Below are 19,725 nucleotides of genomic sequence, written 5' to 3'. Positions count from 1 at the left end.
ATAACCACATATCATATCACTTATCACTTATCACTTAACATAACATCCACCTACTTCACCTACAATATCCACTTCACCTACAACATCCACCTACTTCACCTACTTCACCTACAACATCCACTTCACCTACAACATCCACCTACTTCACCTACAACATCCACCTACTTCACCTACAAATGACATAGCCATATGTTCCCTCCACTACTCCTATAAATACCCTTGCATTCATTCATTCATGGACATCTCATTTTTCATACACAACACACCACAAACACTTCCATCTTCTCCCTAGCCGTGAGTCTCTCCATTTTCTGCACCATTCCCTTCCCTTTCTCCTCCATTTCTTCCATTTCCATAATCCCCCAATCCATTCAACACACCAACAACATCCCTTAGTCCTTGTGCTACAACGAAGACGAAGAGAAGAAGGCCTAAACGTTCATACAATTCACGTTTGAGTTGTTGGAATGTTTACGCGTTTCTTTGATTTCAATGTTTAAATTCAATTCTCTTTGTTTTGTAATGGAAGAGAAGAGTGCCTAAACGTTCATACAATTCAAGTTTGAGTTGTTGGAATGTTTAGGTGTTTCTTTGATTTCAAGGTTATGAGGAACTAAACCCTTTTTGGCTAGGGGTGATTTCAATACCATGTTTATTTATGTGATATGAATTGATGAATTCCGGTTATGAACTCTTGATTCGTGAATGCAATTGGCTTAACTATTTGATGATTAACTTATTTGTGTTTGTTGATTGAGGGTCGACACTTAATTAGCATGCATGAATATGTGGCTAAAGTTTAAGAAGGTTTCACATAATCGTTACTAACTTATACTTGAAAGTAGTGAAGGTCGCTTGTCACGATCGCGTTAAGTTTAATTCTTAGCATGAGTAACATGATGTCATAGTTACAAATGCTTTGTCAATGCTTATGGTTTTCATTATTCTTAATGATCTTCGATTGTATCTCTATTATGATGACATGTAGGGAACTTTTGAGAATGTTTTGGGTTGTCGAATGATGCCATCCAATCCAATAATATAAGGAAAATCTAAGGGTTAACTAGTGATGTCACGGTTAATTTGGGGCATTGTCGTTCATAATTCAATGAAGGAATAACTGGAAATTGATTCATATGCATAAATATCATGTGTAGAGAAAGAACCCTTAGCTAGCTTCCCATCCATTCATTTCCGTCAAATCCATATTTACAATTTGTTTTGTTTCCAAGTATTCATTTTAGTTTAAATTCGTCCAAATCCAATTCCCCCCCCCTATTTCGTTGAAGTCTTAGTCTTAATCTTTCTTATTTTTAGTTTTGCTTTCTTCGAGCATTAAATAGTGTTTTATATTGTGTTTTTATGTTTTTAAGTCAATTTAGAAGGTTTTAGCAAGCCCTCCTAATCCCCGGTCTAGAACGATCCCTCACTTATCCATTCTACTACAATTGTCAAACGAGGGTTTAATTTGAGTGTCAAGTAATTCTCGCATCAAGCTCCCAAAAGGCCTCGTGCTAGGTAAGGATGGGAATATACATTTAAGGATCACTCCCCTAGGCGATGTGGGATGTCACAATCCACCCCCCTTAGGGGCCCGACGTCCTCGTCGGCACATACGCGACCAGGGTTAGGCTCTGATACCAAGCTGACACACCCCGACCGAGATCAGGGCGTGCTGGCCGTCACCCGAAGGTGACGTAGCCATGTGCGCGTGCGGAAGCGATTAAGATAGTAATATAAAAGTACAAATAATTAAAAACTAACTAGCATACAAAGTACTAGTGTATGTGAGACACAATTCAGAGCAAGTCTACAACAGTCCAAAAGGAAAAGATACGACATATGTACACCCGAAGGTGACCCTACAATGGTGAATGTCTGTCAGAAATGCCGGGACGCCCTCTGGGATAAACCACCGAACTTGCTAGACCACTAGAACCTGGAGGGGCGCAAAAACAAAAGCGTGAGTGGGCAAAAACAAAGCTCTTTGAAAACTCTTTAACAAAATACATTCTAACCCCTCGCCGTAAAACCTGTATACTTCCCAGAAAATGAACATATATACGTATGTATAGGTATGCCAATAATGCTCCAAAATATGCCATTCATGCTCACAATATGCCATTCATGCTCGAGAATATGCCACAACAGAATCTCATAATCAAATATAAATGCTCAATCGTAATTCACATCGATAACATATAATCTGGCAGCCGGGAGTCACCTAACGTGACATGTACCGCTGCATATAGAGCTCCAATCTCAACTCAACATCTGAATCTGCACACGAGTCGGAACCACCTAACGTGGTCTGTACGACAGGCTGGTGTAATATATATATATGTATGCTCTAGTACTACGATCACGTGAAGCTGGGCGATAAATCGCGGGTCACCTACAAGTCGGAACCACCTAATGTGGTCTGTACGACAGGCTTGCACCTAACTTGGATCCAAGGCGAGCATGCGGTGCGGGTGAACATACACGTGAAGGCTATGCCCCTCACTCTGGGCGGGAGCACTAACACCGGGGGTGCAGATTATGAGCTCTCTAAGCATCTCAAACTACTATTGCATACAAACATGAATACCACTTACCTGGCACTTACCTGTGCGTCCACAGCACCAATACATGTATATAAATGCATGCCGCTACTAATGCATGTGATGATGCATAAGTAATAATAATAAAATGTATGGCATAAAACAATTACTCTTTTTAATCTATTTCTGGGAATTAATATGTATATAGGTATATACGGAAAACAAAAGCCCACTCACTGATAATTAGAAGGGTCGTAGCCCCCCTGCCTCGAGTGTGTACGCTCGTCCTCGGAATACGAATCACCTATACGCGAAAAAGCTACGAAAACGTTAATTTAAAAGCACATAACCAACTTCTCGTAATAACTTCTCATACATTGCTCAAATTGGACAATTGAATATACCAACATGCTCTACACAACCTCAGGATCACACCCATATTTTTAGAATAATTTTTGGACCACGCATGCGCCCCCACGCGCCTGAATAGGCACGGACCCACGCGCCCCCACGCGCGGCCACGTGCCATGCACACTGACGGCGTCAACTGACGCCGTCAGGAATATTCCGTTAAACTGACGGAATATTCCGTTAACCTTAACTGACGCCGTCAACTGCCGTTAGGAATATTCCGTTAAACTTAACGGAATATTCCCCTTCCTTCTCCGGCGAACCTCCGGCACCGGCGACGGCGCCGGAAAACTGGGAAAAATTCAAACTTAGTTTTCTCCTTCGTTTTTCAACCATTTTTCATGATTCAAACGCCAAAATGAAGCTTAGGACTAGTAGAATCACGATAGGCTAGTTTCAAGGCCTAAAAATTACACGATCATACCTGCAACAACGATCCAAGTTCGGCCAACTTTGAACAGGACGATCCCGACGTCCAAACTCGTCCAACGAAACACTCCCAAGCTCCTGGGAACCTCACAAACACAACTACAAGCTTAGAATCTCCTAAAACAAGCTAGATTAGGTTTGCATGAACAGTGCTCAAATCGGCCATGGTGATATCGACGTGAAAACATCAGAATTCTTACCTGAAAATGGCACCTCTGAACTCCTCTCAGCCTCACGAGCACGAGGGTGGTCTTGGTTTCTTGATTGGTGAAGATTTGATTAGGTTTGTGTGTGTGTCCGTATGTTTGCAGAAGGAAGAAGAAGAAGAACTCGGGGAGAGTGAGAGAGAGAGAGAGAAGAGACAGAGAAGAGACAGGAAATGAGGGAATCCCGGGGGAGTGAGACGAGGTGTATGAGTGTGTGTGTGGTCCTACAACACCACACAACACAAAACTACACGTAAAATAACAACTAGGGGGTAAAATTGTAATTTCACACGTACGTTAAAATGAAATTTGGGACGGGATGTTACATGCGGACCCTCATTTCTGAATTGGAAAGAACATCCTTGTTCATTTGATTTGTCTAGAAAATGCATTAGTGATAATTCTAGTGCATTTTCGAAACATGTAGCGGCAGAGATTAGAGATTACAAAAATATTCCGATGGTGGCATACTGGAATAAAGAAAAAACAAAGGTAAATGTTTCATGATTTATTTTATTATACCTTGAAATTTGTCTAATAAATTCTTTTATTTTTCAGAAGATTGCCGAAAAAAATAAGTATAATCGGCTGTTGAAAACTATGAACCACACAACCGATTCAAAATCTTTTGCAAGAGTTCGGGAAGAATTTGTATGGGTTGTACATTTTTAGGAATTGTAGTTAATTTTAAATTTAATATATAGTTGGTAGAAATTTTATTTTTAATATGAAGTTTGCTTAAAATTGTTTGTTTTTTCATTGACATATGGCGGGATTTATTTTTATATAATTTTTTAAATTATTATTAATTAAAAACAGAAATTTTTTTTTTTATTATTAATATATTTGGTGTCGCTTATGGGCGACAGCATAATAATTATTTTTTGGATCTATATGTTATGTAATGTCGGTTAAAACCGACAGTAGTTTGAGTATTTTATTTCTTTAACTGTTACGTGATGTCGGTTAGGACCAACAGTAGGTTTGATATTTTAATTCTTTAATTTTTTCTTGATTTCGGTTTGGACCGCCACCATATCAGAATTTAACGTCGCTTCTAGCCGACGTAAGTGTAGATGTCACTTTTAAGTGACGTTATTGTTCTTTTTTATTTTATATTACTTTGCTTATTGGTGGCGGATTAAGGGGACTAACCGATGTCAATACCCTTTTCGTGATGGTAGCAACAGCGTTGGTTCTCCTATGCGACATTGCATGATTTGATGTCGGATTTTTACAAAAAATTTGACAGTAATTGGGGTTTCTTGTCGATTTTTCCACCTCCAGTGATAACCTCTTTTGTACTAGTGTTTGTGTGACGACACCTTTGTCCCACAAACCTTGAGTAAATAATTAGTCTTAAATGGGCCACCGACCATTTCGATCGTTTGGCACGACAAAAGACACGTCACGCAAAGGATTTGCAGGAAATGTCCGTCGAATGAGGTTTTGGCGCCAAATTTTCCCCTACTTGCATTTCTTCTCACCCTTTGCGAGACGAACAGTTGGTGCTATCATGCAAATAACTTTTGTGTAACAAATATGTTTGCCGCATAAGGTGTTTAATATTTTTATTCATCAACATGTTTTTGCCTAACGAAACCATTGTTTCGTCGTGCAAATAGTTTTTTTCTACTAGTGTATGCTAGTGCCTTACATATTTTTTCTCCCTAAGGTAGCCATTTTGAGCCTTTATGTAAGCCTTTTGTTCTTAAACTTGCATTTTTCATACCTAACCTCGTATGTTCAAATGTCCTACCCTCCTACGAAGCTTATAGAGTACATTTTTCAAAGGAGAGAGTCAAGGTTGTTCAAAAGTTGAAGTCGCAAATTTTGTGAAGAAAGCACCATTACAAATGAAGAGCAAAAGAGGAAAAGAAGTCATTGTGAGTCACAAGTGAGTTGCTATTATCATATGAAATCAAGTGTGTAGTTGTAAATGAAAAAATGAATCATTAGAAATTTACTATGCAGTTATATCTTGTTCATGTCTCAAATCCAACCGCTCTATGTACTGCTAAGTTGCTTGTTCATTGGTGCATTTCTCTATCAGTTTCACTTTTCACCACTCTATTAATTTCTTGGACTTAGTGATTCTCATAATTTTCATTTGATTAACCAAGTATCTGAAGCCCCATTACAACCTTTCACAAGGACCTACTTCATCCAAAAGAGAATCTTTTATGTGTGGAGATGAGATCAATCTGCAAGCCTATGGTAGAGCATTCATGTATTTGAGCGTATACACTTAGCCCCAAACACTTCGATGGACAATTCGAGCATACGTCTGGTGAGCTTAAGGATTAAAAGTTAAGTTGGTCATATAAGACTTAATTACATTGTGTAGTATCAACTCTCGGCTATATTGCTCAAATATGTTATGTTTTAGAGAATGCCCTAGTTTGTCATGTGTTTCTGTAGTCTTATCATTCTTGTCTGTATAATGCTTTGCTTCTCATATCATTTGCATGCTACATTTCTTTATGTTATTTTTTATTTTTATTTGAGAGCATTTGTTTAATGGGAGCTTAATAATATGGAAGATATTTTTCTTTCCATGTTCGATTTTTCGATTGCCTTGGTTCTTACCCCATTCGAATTCATCTCCATTTTCATTCTTCCGAAATGGTTCCGGTTCACATAAACTAAATCTTTTCCTTCTCATTTCGTTATATCCCGCTAATCTTCCACTGATTACATCTGATGCTTATTTCTAATGTGAAATTTCATGGAACAAATTTTTTGGATCTTGGAAATTCACGGTTTATCTTGAAAAGTGGTGCTACAAAAAAAAAAAAAAAAAAAAAAAAAAAGAAGTGAACAGATCTAACGAAAATTTTTGTTTGACGCCCTCCTCCTTGGTTTGGAATTTTTTTTATTTCCTCCTACTTTTAGACCTTTGACCTTTCTAGACAATAAGGGGAGAAGTATGATGCTTATATTTGTGTCCTTGTGTTTTCAAAGAGAAATTTTAGTTTTTAATCATTGATTTTTCCTGCACTTAAATTAGAAATCAACTATGAAATTTGATAGAATTGAAAGCACACCAGAAGATAACATAAATATCCTATTGATTTTCCTTATTAATACTAAAATTTGTCAATTGTAGCATATGCAACTAAGGGGTCTTTCCTGCAAAAGATTGTCTTACCTAACTACTTACAATATCGTAAAAAGTGGGCTATTGTTCCTACTAACCAGCCACCGAAAATAATTATTAGACTAGACACACATAGGTACACTCAAACAAATTTTTGAGATTTTGGAGTTGATTTTGTATTTAATTAAATCCAACAAAAACAAGACAGAAACAAAAATAAAATTACAAAAACAGATTTTAGTTCACAAATTAAGAAAACGAGTTAGGGGGATTGCTATCCACTACCAGACAATCATGCAAAAATATAATGTTTCATTCAAATTCCTTTGTTTCCAGACGAAGATACTTAGGTTGGTTCAATGTTAGAACATTATCAATTACACTTTCTTAAGTAGTATGTTACGAGAATGGTGTTTTCAACGTAACTTAGTTCCTAGCATGCAATCCAGAATGATGTGTTAATAGATTTAACAAGTAGAAATCATTAAGCATTCAAAGAGTTTGAGTCATCACTAGGCATCGTAAGTACTGGTGTTGTCTTACTTATCCTAGAAACTGGTTCACATATTTATTGCAATTAGCAAGTACTACTCTAGAATATATGTAGGTCCTCAATCAGTAAGGATAGACACACATATTCATAGCATTCGAATCATATACATGCTTAGTAAGTATGCATCCTTAGAAAACATATAAAGAATGATTACTGACATAGGTAGTGAACCAATTTTCAACCTTTCATAAAAGAAATTCAAACAGAATGTCATAACAAACTTGCAATCATATTTGGGACTTCAAAAGAACCCCTAACTTCTGGAATTTAGTTACACATAGATCTTAAATTAAAACAAAAGAAAGACATGAGTTCGAGGAGATTAGAAAAACCCAAAAGAAGAACAGTTGTAACTTCTCTAGAACAATGGTATTAACAATCCGTAAAATGTTCTAGAAAATAGACATCCATAGCTCTCCAATAATATATATAGCTCATTCTCTAATTCATTCTGAGCTTTTCACGACTCACTACCAAAGTCAGCTAATTAGCTTTGGCAGTTTTTACGAATTTGCTATTTAAAATACCACTTGTGCCCTTTTCTCTTCTTTGCTTAGAAAAAATTCTGCAAAACACAAAAATAAAATAAATAACTCAAAAATATAAGGAACTAAGTAAGAAAAGACAAGTGAATTTGATGTAAAATATGTATAAATATGAGCTTATAAAAAATGTGTGTTGTGATTTCGTAATTAGTTGACTTTCAAAAATCATTTCATTACATACATTATGCATGATCGCATTAGAATCTTGAAAAGTTTGAGAAGAAGGTGATTAATGGCCATGTTAGTGTCGTGCCTTTTCCATTTGAAGACTGAAGAGAGGTTAAGTAGCAAAGTCCGAGACAAAATTGCTTACTAGTATGCATGCCTAGCTAATGAGTGTTGTAAGTCTTTTTGTACTTCGTGTTTGTCTTGGTTTAGGAGCTCGAAGATTTTTCTAGAGGTAGGTTTTGGATTGTTAAATCCTAGCTACATCCACTGCGCACTTTTTATTTATCTTTTTAATTGCATATGTGTATTGTGTAGGATAGTTTGATTCCCGAGTTGAGATTGAGGGGCCACTATTAACTAGATTCATGTGCTATGCTCGTATTTTGAAATGGTACACATGGATGTTGTAATATTATCATATATGATTGGTTGTTATCATTACATTACCGAGGATAAATTTTATCTTATGATTTTTTGAGTGTATCACAGATCTTCTACGTTACCAAGCACCTCATCTCCAAACTAAATTTCCTTTTGTTTTTGGGTAAACTACACAAAACTACCACAACTATTGATCTCACGACACTATCATACCTCATCTTTTAAAATTGACAATGTCATACCTCATCTTTAAACTTTGGTCCAATGTTATACCTTCCGTTAGCTTGGCATGAATTTCTCAGTTAAATGTTAATGTGGCTTGATACGAGGCCCACTTTCTATTAAAAATTTAATAAAATATTATTAAAAACTAAAAAAATCATTTAATATTTTTTAAATAGTAAAATTGTCACATCCCGGCCCGGAGCGGATCACTTCCTGGGCCCACTCCACTACCGTAGCACGATATTGTCCGCTTTGGGCTTACCATTCCCTCACGGTTTTGTTTTTGAGAACTCACGAGCAACTTCCCAGTGGGTCACCCATCATGGGATTGCTCTAGCCCCCTTCTCGCTTAACTTCGGAGTTCCTACAGAACCCGAAGCCAGTGAGCTCCCAAAAGGCCTCGTGCTAGGTAGAGATGTGAATATACATTTAAGGATCACTCCCCTGGGCGATGTGGGATGTTACAATCCACCCCCCTTAGGGGCCCGACGTCCTCGTCGGCACACGCGCGGCCAGGGTTAGGCTCTGATACCAAATTGTCACATCCCGGCCCGGAGCGGATCACTTCCCGGGCCCACTCCACTACCGTAGCACGATATTGTCCGCTTTGGGCTTAGCATTCCCTCACGGTTTTGTTTTTGGGAACTCACGAGCAACTTCCCAGTGGGTCACCCATCATGGGATTGCTCTAGCCCCATTCTCGCTTAACTTCGGAGTTCCTATAGAACCCGAAGCCAGTGAGCTCCCAAAAGGCCTCGTGCTAGGTAGAGATGTGAATATACATTTAAGGATCACTCCCCTGGGCGATGTGGGATGTTACAAAAATAATAAAGAAAAGTTAAAATAAAAATTTAAAAAAAAAAAACCTCGGTTCGTTCCCTTCTCCCCCCCTCCTCTCTCTCTTCTTCCCTATCTTCATCTTCTTTCCCCTTCCTGCAACCCAGAAAAAAGAAAAAAAAAAAAAGAAAAAAAAAACCAATTTGTATTCCCCCTGCAAACCCCCCCCCCCACCCCCTCTTCTCCCTGCACCCACCCTCGCTTCCACCCTTTGCACCCACCCTCGCACCCACCCTCCACACCCAACCTCGTACCCACCCTCTTCCCTTCGCATCCATTTTCTCTACGCCCTGGTTCTCCACCCGAGAAATCGGCCTGGCGAAGGTTTCCCGATTCCACCTCAACGAGATCTGGGTTTTTTTATTTTATTTTTCTTTTGGGTTGTAGGTAGTGGGTGCGAGGGTGGGTGCGGAGGGTTTAGGGAACACGTGAGGGGGGAAGAAAGGAAGGGGTGGTCGGGGAAGATAAAGATGGGTTTTTTTTTTTTTTTTCTCCTCTTTTTTGGGTTGCAGGTTGGGCTTAGGTGGGGGAGAAAAGGGTGGGTGCGGGCGAAGACAAATTGGTTTTTTTTTTTTTTTATTTATTTATTTTTCTTCTTCTTTTTTATGGGTTGCAGGAAGGGGGAAGAAGACGAAGATGGGGAAGAAGAAAGAGAAGGGTGGGGGGGAAGGGGATGAACAGAGGGTTTTTTTTTTTTTTTTTTTTTTTTTTTTTAACTTTTCTTTATTATTTTAATATTAAAAAAATATTAAATGATTTTTTTTTAGTTTTTAATAATATTTTATTAATTTTTTAATAGAAAGTGGGCCTCGGATCAAGCCACGTCAGCATTTAACTGAGAAATTCACGCTAAGCTAACGGAAGGTATAACATTGGACCAAATTCTAAATATGAAGTATGACATTGTTAATTTTAAAAGATGAGGTATGATAGTGTCATGAGACCCATAGTTGAGGTAGTTTTTTTGTCAATTACCCTCTTCTTTTTTTTTTTTTTTTAACAATAAGGCGACTCAGAGATGTTAAAATTTATATATAATTGGTTATGGTTTTCTTTTCAGAAAAATAGATCATTTCTCGTTTGTATAAGTTTTAGAACGAATATATTTAAATTGAGACTTAAAAATTATACAGTTGGGATTTATTGGGCTAGGTTCCCTCTCTGAGGATTTGGGCTTGCAAACATGATACATGCATAAACACTCGCACGGAAGTGATCAAATGAGGACGACGTAAGGGTCACTCCGCCTATGTAATGATCCGGGGATATAATTTAGAAATAATTTAGTCATTTGAATTAATTAACCAAATAAATCAATATTAAATGTATATAAGAACAAGAAGTAGTTGATGTTCACGGGTGTCTACGTAGGCCATTGGTGATCTTGTGATCCAAATAACCAAAAATAATTAATCATACATTAAAGTAATAAAATTTTAACATGCACTGTAGACCACCCAAATTTGGTGTGGAATCTCGAGCGCTAGCAGCTAAAATCTATGCCAGCCATGCTTCACATGCTGCTTTCCCACTATGAATATATGTGTAGTTAATTTATTACTGATTATTATTTCCAATATATATGTTCAATAGTACGATCACTCTAATTTGCACTCTATAAATACGACTTTGACAATCTTCATTATCACAAAATAAATTAAGTGAAGATATATACATAGAGATGGATTCCAAAAGTTCTTCAACCCTTGCTCTATTCCTCTCTGTCAACTTTCTCTTTTGTGTCCTTGCAAGTGGCTGTTACACTTGTCCTCAGCAGCCTCATCAGCCAATCACAAACCCTAAACCAAACCCAATTCCAAGTGCTGCCTCAAAGAGCTGCCCGAGAGATAGCCTAAAATTGGGGGTTTGTGCCAAGTTGCTTAATGGGGTAGTTGGGGCAGTTGTTGGGAACCCACCAGATCACCCTTGTTGTGCTTTGCTTGAAGGCCTTGTTGACCTTGAAGTTGCTGTGTGCCTCTGCACTGCCATTAAAGCCAACATCCTTGGTATCAACCTTAACATTCCCATTGCTTTGAGCTTGATCATTGATGGTTGTGCAAAGAATGTCCCTGCGGGCTTCAAATGTGCATAAGAAACTATATCTTGTCCTATTTGTATTTCTCGTAAGTGAGGCAAAGCATGCTAGGTTGATTTCTTTCTTGTATTTGGTTAACAAGACGATGTTTATTTTCCTCTGCCAAGTTTTCAATATCTCTTACATTGAGATTACAACTCGAATTCTAATTCCCTAAGGCAGTTTTGAAGTTTTACTAAGTTTTACTTCAATGTGTACAATATATGCTTTATATTTAATGTTTGTCTCTATACACACACGCACCATATGTGTGTATAATATACTTATACGCACACAAAAAAGTGAGAAGATAATCAGTTAGTAACTGCTGCATGGGAGCTCTCTTACATACAGCTGAGCGGAATGCTTCATCACTTTCTTTTTAAGAGGGCTCGAGCTTATGCCAACCGCATGGTAAATGAATCTCTAGATTTAACCATCTTTTGATTAGATAAGGCATCTTTGTGTGTGAACTGAATAATAATGATGAATGATTTCCTGTGAAGAACTGTCGGTACGATACATTAAGTGTCCCACATAGAAGAATATTTTTACATAATGAGTATATTACGCAATAACTCTCCTTAAATAGTATCGATGTCGTTTGAAATAGAACTCCACACTTGATTAGTTGTCCCACTCACTTTTGAGTGCGGGTAGCAAACAAAACCCCACGGTTGGAGGTCACATGGCCTAACCCAACCCCATATATCCAGAGAACATTAAACGAGTACATCGTCATGCGGCGTTTTGTGCCAATAAAATAAGAACATGTGCCCACTAACTTACATGTCTTTATTTCATAGGAATGAGACGACACCGTGACGGTATATCACTGTCACGTAAATCCTTCTCCTATATTGTATATGATTCTTTTTAATCAGATAAAATGTATAGGAGGAATACCACATTGTTGTTAGGAGTATAAGAACGTGTTGTTAAGATGTTGACAAGTGTCAATAGATTAGAAAGTTAGATACAAACTGTTAGAATGTTAGCTTAGCTTGTAAGCTAACATAGATAAGTACATAAGAATGGTTGTGTCTCATTCACTCAAGATCAATGAAAGTCAATCATTTCTTAATACACAAGAAAGCTCTCTCTCTCTCTCTCTATTGTAAAACCCCAATTTAATTTGGTTTACATGGTATCTTTGCTGGAAAAGCTTTAAAGATTGGCAAAGTTTTGATCTTGGTTCTACGACTTCTGCTTCCATCTTTGATCTCTATCAGTCTCTCTCTTCGCCTCAACTTTACTTTCAAGAACTCCTTCTCTCTTCGATTTGTATATCAAATCTGCGTTGTATCTTGCACCCAAGGTGTTCAATAAAAGCCACAAGTCAATTTTCTAATTTAAATTTTGAGTTTTTCTTTATCACGATGGTGACAACATCTCAAATACACATTGTCTAATCTCCAATCACTTCTCTGATTTCATCAATCTCGACTTCTGTAATTTTGAAGCCCAATGATTCTAATTATCTGCCATGGCATTTCCAGATGCAGTTGTTACTTGAGGGTCAAGGTATTGTGAACTTTGTGGATGGCTTCAATCTGTGCCTACACAATTTCTTAACACTGGTTCTCGTGATTTAGAGGTCAACTATGGTGGTTCTTCTATAAGAATTAAGTCTGATGCATACAAGATATGAATGATACATGACCGTGCTTTGATGTAGTTGATTACAACAACTTTATCTTCCGCAGCTCTCTCTTGTGCTATTGGCAGCACTAGCTCTCAAGACTTAAGGATTCGTCGGAAGGAATAATTGACCACAGCCACACGAACAAGCATTTTTCAGATGAAATCTGAACTTCAAACTGTCAATCTATCATTGTTTATTTGCAAAGAATTAAAGAAGTTAGGAATTTTCTGTCTGCAGCTGGGGTAATTTTTTATGATGATGGTATTGTGATACTCACTTTGAATGGATTACCCGCTGAATATAATACTATTCGATCTATGATTAGAGGTCGTGAAAATGTGATATCTTTGAAGAGTCTTCCATCTCAGTTACTTGTTGAGGAAGCTATGGTTGAGAATGTTTCTGTTAATCCTATGCTTTCTGCATTGGTTGCTAATACAAATGATTTTACTACTAAATCTGGTGGTAACTCTTCATCTAGTGGTTATAAATCTTTCAATAACAAGAACAAGGGCAAGTTTAATCAGTCATTTAACTCTTCAATGCAAACCTGTCAAATTTGTGGTAAGTATAATTATCTTGTCGATACTTGCAGATTTAGAAATGCTCTTGTTAATACTGGTTGTCAAATCTATAGCAAGAACAACCATTTTGCTGATACCTACAGACTCAGAAACAATGCATCTTCTCAAGGTTGTTTCATTTGTGGAAAACCTCATCGTAGGGCTGCTTCTTATGTTCAGAGATCCTCCTATCCTATGAATGCACTTTATACATGCTATTCATATGTTCCATCTGTACCTCATCAAGGTTCCATTGACAATTCTCATCAAGTTTGGATTATATACTCAAGGGCAACAAATCATATGACTGTTGATTTAAATAATTTGTCTCTTGCCACTCCATATCCATCTAATGAAATCATACAGACAACAAATCGTGAAGGTTTAGCAGCCATATCACACATTGGTTCTTCCTCTATTAGTACTGCATTGTAGTTTTTGTGATTGAAATTTGTTCTTTATGTTCCTCGATTAACACAAAACTTGCTCTTTATACACATAATATGTTTACTAATAATTGCTGGTTAATATTAATGCCTTTTGCATTGGAATCTGGACAAAACCGCATAGAGGATACTTTTCAAAGGATTATATAGTAATGGATTGTTCCTTATACCTACATCAACTAAGTCTGGTTCATAGAAGCAAGTTTTTGGTGTTGCTTATCTTGAAAAATAAGTTACCCTTAAGCATATAGCATGGTAGACTAGGTCATCCTTCTAACTCCATAGTTTCTCAAATGTTAGCCAAATCCAAAGTGTCTGTTATGTCTGAAAGTATACCTATGTTGTGTCAAAATTGTATAAAAGTTAAATTCACCAAATTGCCTTTCAAGACTGATGTGTCTAAATCAGTTCACCCTTTTGCAACTGTACACAGTGATGTATAGGGCCCAGCTTCTTATGTTTCCATTGAACGGTTTAAATACTATGTAATCTTCATAAATGAGTGTACTAAATATTGTTGGATTTTTTCCAATTTGCTGTAAAAGTGATGTTTGTTCCACTTTAGTCTCTCTTTATAATTTCATTCTGAATCAATTTCATGTTTCCATTAAGACACTTCAAAGTGATGGGGTGGGGGCCCGGGGGAGGGGGGTGTTGGGGGTGGGGGGGGGGGGGGGTGTTGGGGTGGGGGGTGTGGGGGTTGGGGGTGGAATACATAGGTAAATCTTTTCAATAATTTTTATTACAAAGGCATTGGTCATCACATGTCATGTCCTCAAACACTAGAACAAAATGGGCTAGCTGAGAGGAAACATAGACATTTCATTGAAACTATAATTACCTTTTTACAGACAACATTATTACCTCAATCTTTTTTGTCTTTTGCTTGTCAAGCTTATGTCTACCATTTGATCATTATTTCACTTTGTTACTGAGATTAGTTATCTCAGAGTGTTTAGATGCTCTTGTTTCCTTTCCTTAGACACAATAACAGCACAAGGCTACAACCCATAATAAAAAAGTGTGTTTTTAGGCTATGCATTTAAGTACAAAGGTTATATTTGTTATGAGATATCAAAGAGAAGAGTATTCATTTCCAGACATGTGTTATTTGATGAAAGTGAGTTTTCATATTCCACTTTAGTAAGTCAAGAGTCACTACTATTGTCAAAATTGTCTTCCTCCCCAATTCAGCCTACATCACTAATTCTAAATCAACACAGTGTAATGGTTATGCGTCAGTTACATGGTATTGATTCTATAATTCCATTCAGAGTTGAGTCTAGTCCTACACATATGCCTATGCCTTTATCTACATCTAGTATTAAAGCATCAACAGAAGCCCACCCATTACTGCTCATGAATCTCAGTCCTCTTCCTCCCCAATCCTTGTGGTTCATAAATTCATTCTTAACAGAATATAAGTCATTCTATCAATTTCATCTCTTAATTTGCATCCAATGCAGACAAGGTCCAAGAGTGGTATATCTAAGAAGAGTGCATTGGTCTCTACAATTCATGAAAATAGAGGTGTTGATCTTGCCAAAGTTGAACCTGCTACCTATAGTTCAGCCTAAAGTCTTTAGTATGGACTTAAGCCATGAAAAAAGAACTTGTAGCTTTAGATTGTCAAGGTACATAATCTCTTGTCCCTCTACACTACTACGAAACCATTTATTAGTGTTGTTATGATAACCGATGATAGGAGCATATTCATGCGACTTAAATGGCTTGTTCTCGTGCATTTACGTTATGTTTCTCTCGTTATTTTAGTCCTTTATGCTTCTTTTGTGTGTTTTCAGGTTCTAAGGGCCTAGGGAGCAAGAAAGTGCATTTTGAGGCCATTTGGAGCATTTTTGGGCATGGATTGGATAGCTTATCCATGGAGCCAAGAGGATGGACGAATTTGAAGGCCTTGTATGCACTTGAAGACACAACACATTATGCCATACAAACCAACCTATTTTAGGCCCATTCTATGTACTTAAACCCTAGCCCTTTAAACTAGTTCATTTATCACTTATCAAACCATTCACTTATCACTCACCACATATCATATATTTATTACTTATCATATCATTCATTCATCTACATATCAATAACCACTTATCTTATCACTCAACATATCATACACTTATCACTCATCACACTTCATTATTACACCACCATTCATTCTTTAAAACACAAACAACATTCACATGCAAACACAAGCTTTAACCAACAAACAAAACAGCCAACACATGCACCAAAACACCTTTGCCGTGGCCTTCACTCCCCCTTGCATTTTCAGCCATTCCACTTCATCATTACACCACCTTCTCCATCTTTAATCACATGCACCACTAATTCAACACATGCACTTGTTCCTCCATTAAATCAACCACATTCATCACCAAAGAACCTTTGTGCCGTGAGTTCCATTGCATTTCCAGCATCCTCACATGCATTCCCTTCACATTCACCCACATGCACATTCAATCATTCACACATCCACCACTCATTCTTCATCATTTCAACCACCTACATGCATTAATTATTAAACTCTTCATCATTGCATCCAGAAAATGAGCAAGAAAGCTTCCCAAACACATGCAAATCCATTCCAATGCCGTGGGTTCCCTTTGCTCCCCTTGTGCAATTCCAGTTTTCACATGTGTCCTAGCTGTTTTTCCATCATTCCTCCACACAAATGCTTAAACAAACAGCCATATGTTCCCTCCACCACCCCTATAAATACCCTAGCATTCATTCATTCACTCGCCATTCAATTCATATCTCATTTCATACACAACACACCACAAACACTTCCATTCCTTCCCTAGCCGTGAGTTTCTTTCCATTTTGCATCTTTTCTTCCATCTCCAACCACTTCCCATCCCTCCAAAACACTTCACATAATCCCCAAAGCTCACCTTAGACCTTGTGCTACAACAACGAGGAAGAAAAGAGTGCCTAAACGTTCATACAATTCAAGTTAGAGTTGTTGGAATGTTTGGGTGTTTCTTTGATTTCAAAGTTTAAATTCAATTCTCTTTGTTGTGTACGTATAAGGATTGGAAGAGAAGAGTGCCTAAACGTTCATACAATTCAAGTTGAGTTGTTGGAATGTTTAGGGGTTTCTTTGATTTCAAACTTATGAGGAACTAAACCCCCTTTAGCTAGGGGGTGATTCGAAACTATGTTTATATTTGCAATATGAATTGATTACTTTTGGTTGGTATTTCATAAGTTGTGGATTCAATTCGTTTAACTGTTTGATTGATAAATTATTTATGTATGTTCATTAAGATTGCAAGCTTAATTTTCATGCATGAATATGACGCTAGAATATAAGTGAGTTTCACCTAATCATTATGAACTTATATTCACAAGTAGTGGAGGTTGCTTATAAACAATCGCGTTAAACGAATTCTTGGCATAAGTTTCATGCGTATTCCATAGTAACGAATGCCTCGTCGATGTTTATGATTTCCGTTGAACTTAATGATCTTTGTTGAATGTCTCTATCATGCGTATTCCATAGTTAGGGACTTTGATTAAGAATAATTTGGTTGTAATGCGTATTCCATTCAATCCAATGAATCTAGGGAAATCTGAAAGTTAATTTAAGCGAACCTAATTAACTTGGAGCATTGAGTTTCATAATTTATCGAAAGACCAACCGAAAATCAATCTTGTATTGCAAGTGTAACATGTGTGGAGAAGAACCCCTTGGCTATTCCATCATCCATATTTTCATCACATTCATATTTACGTTTATTCGTTTTACAATTTGCTTAGTTTATTAACTTGTTTTGTTATTTCAATTTTCGTCAAATCAAACTTCCCCCCCCTTATTTTGTTAAGTCTTAATCATTTGATTTGTCTTATTTTATGTTTTTAAAGTATTTGGAGTCTTTTGAACTTGTTTTGAGTCTTTTAAGTTTGTCTTAGTGTTTTAAAAGTTAGTTTTATTTATTTAAGTCAAGTGTTTAGCATCCCTAGTTAATCCCCGGTTAGAACGATCCCTACTTACATCATTACTACAATTGTCACAAATAGGGTTTAATTTGTATGCGTATAATGCTCGCATCAAATTTTGGCGCCGTTGCCGGGGATTAGCAAAGTTGCTAATCCCTTGTCTTTATTTTTATATTTTGTTTTTCGTGCATTCTTATTTCAGATTCTTAGTTTGTTTGTTTCCTTGTTTTTTTTTAGGTACTGTGTATGACTCGTAGCTCTCGTCCTATTATAGAGAACATCTCCGACTTTGACGGTGATTTTGAACGCACTTTGAGGAGAACGAGGAGTCAACAAGAGCCACCACAACCTCCACCACAACCTGGGCTTGAAGAAGACGCGGTAGGTGTAGAAGAAAAGCCCACGGATCAGATTTTTGAAGAAGAACAAGCCATGGCAGCAGATAATAGAACCATCAAGGAGCTTTCGGCCTCGGGTTTGGCCAATGCAGACCCTCTTTGCATTCAATACCCCGCGGCTGCCCAAGGCAAGACCGATGAATTTGAACTCAAATCCAGTTTGTTACACCATATTCCGAAGTTCCATGGCTTATCTATGGAAGACCCCAACAAACACTTGAAGGAGTTCGAGGTGGTTTGTTCGAGCATGACCCCCGTCAATGTGGATGGGAGTATATTGAAGATGAAGGCCTTTCCATTTTCACTTATGGACAAGGCCAAAGATTGGCTCTACGAACTAGCCCCGGGAACTGTGACTTCGTGGGAGAGTATGAAGTGTGCTTTCTTGGAGAAATTCTTCCCTACTTCGAGAGTGATTCTCCTACGGAAGAAAATTAGTGGTATTCAACAGAATCATGGTGAGACATTCCCGGCTTATTATGAGCGCTTCAAGGGCCTTGTAGCTTCATGTCCTCAACATCAAATGAAGGAGGAACTTCTCCTTCAATATTTCTATGAGGGCCTCCTTCCTATCGAACGTCAAATGCTTGATGCATCAGCGGGAGGAGCATTGGTGGACAAAACACCAAGGGATGCCAAGAATCTCATAGCTAACCGAGCGCTCAACGCCCAACAATATGAAGGAGTGGGCCAAAGGGAAGCACCACGGCAACAAAGTGTAAATGAGGTGAGTGCTATTTCTGAAATTCAATCACAACTTGCTAATCTTACTTCTCTTGTTTCTCAGGTTGTGATTGGTCCAAAAGCACAAGAACACCAAGTTTGTGGCGTGTGCTCAATTCAAGGGCATCCATCCGACAAGTGCCCTCAACTAATCGAGAATGGCGGGTGGGAATCTGCCAATGCCATGGGCTATGGGAATCAAAACCAACCAAGGAACGATCCATATTCTAACACATATAATCCAGGTTGGAGAGACCATCCAAACTTCAAATGGAGGGAGCCACAACAAGCTGCCCAACAAGGAGGATTTAGGCCAAACCCCCCTGGTTTTTATTCCAAGCCGTATGCACCCCAACAATCCCAACAACCTTCGGCATCATCTCATTCAGGTACGTCTTTGGAAAGTAATCAAGCTATGCAATTACTAACCTCTATTTCGCAGGGGTTGCAAAATCAAAACAACCGGATAGAAAATAACGAGAAGGAGATGATGGATATGAAGAAACAAATAGGGCAGA

The 19,725-nt window shown here is 37.8% G+C and overlaps 1 long non-coding RNA gene and 1 pseudogene across 2 annotated transcripts; both read left to right on the top strand.

Annotated features, from left to right (window-relative positions):
* Window positions 1-5,276: 5,276 nt before the first annotated feature.
* Window positions 5,277-6,147, top strand: LOC148696374 (uncharacterized). The gene is made up of 2 exons (XR_015963625.1): window positions 5,277-5,486; window positions 5,713-6,147. It is a non-coding gene; the product is annotated as an uncharacterized LOC148696374 (long non-coding RNA).
* Window positions 6,148-11,051: 4,904 nt separating this feature from the next.
* On the top strand, window positions 11,052-11,678 carry LOC137709977 (14 kDa proline-rich protein DC2.15 pseudogene; annotated as a pseudogene). Its single transcript, XR_015963818.1, has one exon. The product of XR_015963818.1 is annotated as a 14 kDa proline-rich protein DC2.15 pseudogene (transcript).
* The last annotated feature ends 8,047 nt before the right edge of the window (window positions 11,679-19,725 follow it).

The sequence above is a fragment of the Pyrus communis genome, chromosome 6 (genome assembly GCF_041283825.1).
Source record: "Pyrus communis isolate YQ-2024b chromosome 6, ASM4128382v1, whole genome shotgun sequence".
NCBI classification, from domain to species: domain Eukaryota; kingdom Viridiplantae; phylum Streptophyta; class Magnoliopsida; order Rosales; family Rosaceae; genus Pyrus; species Pyrus communis.
Note: the sequence above shows the minus strand (reverse complement) of the source record. Positions and strands in the feature narration are given on the sequence as shown.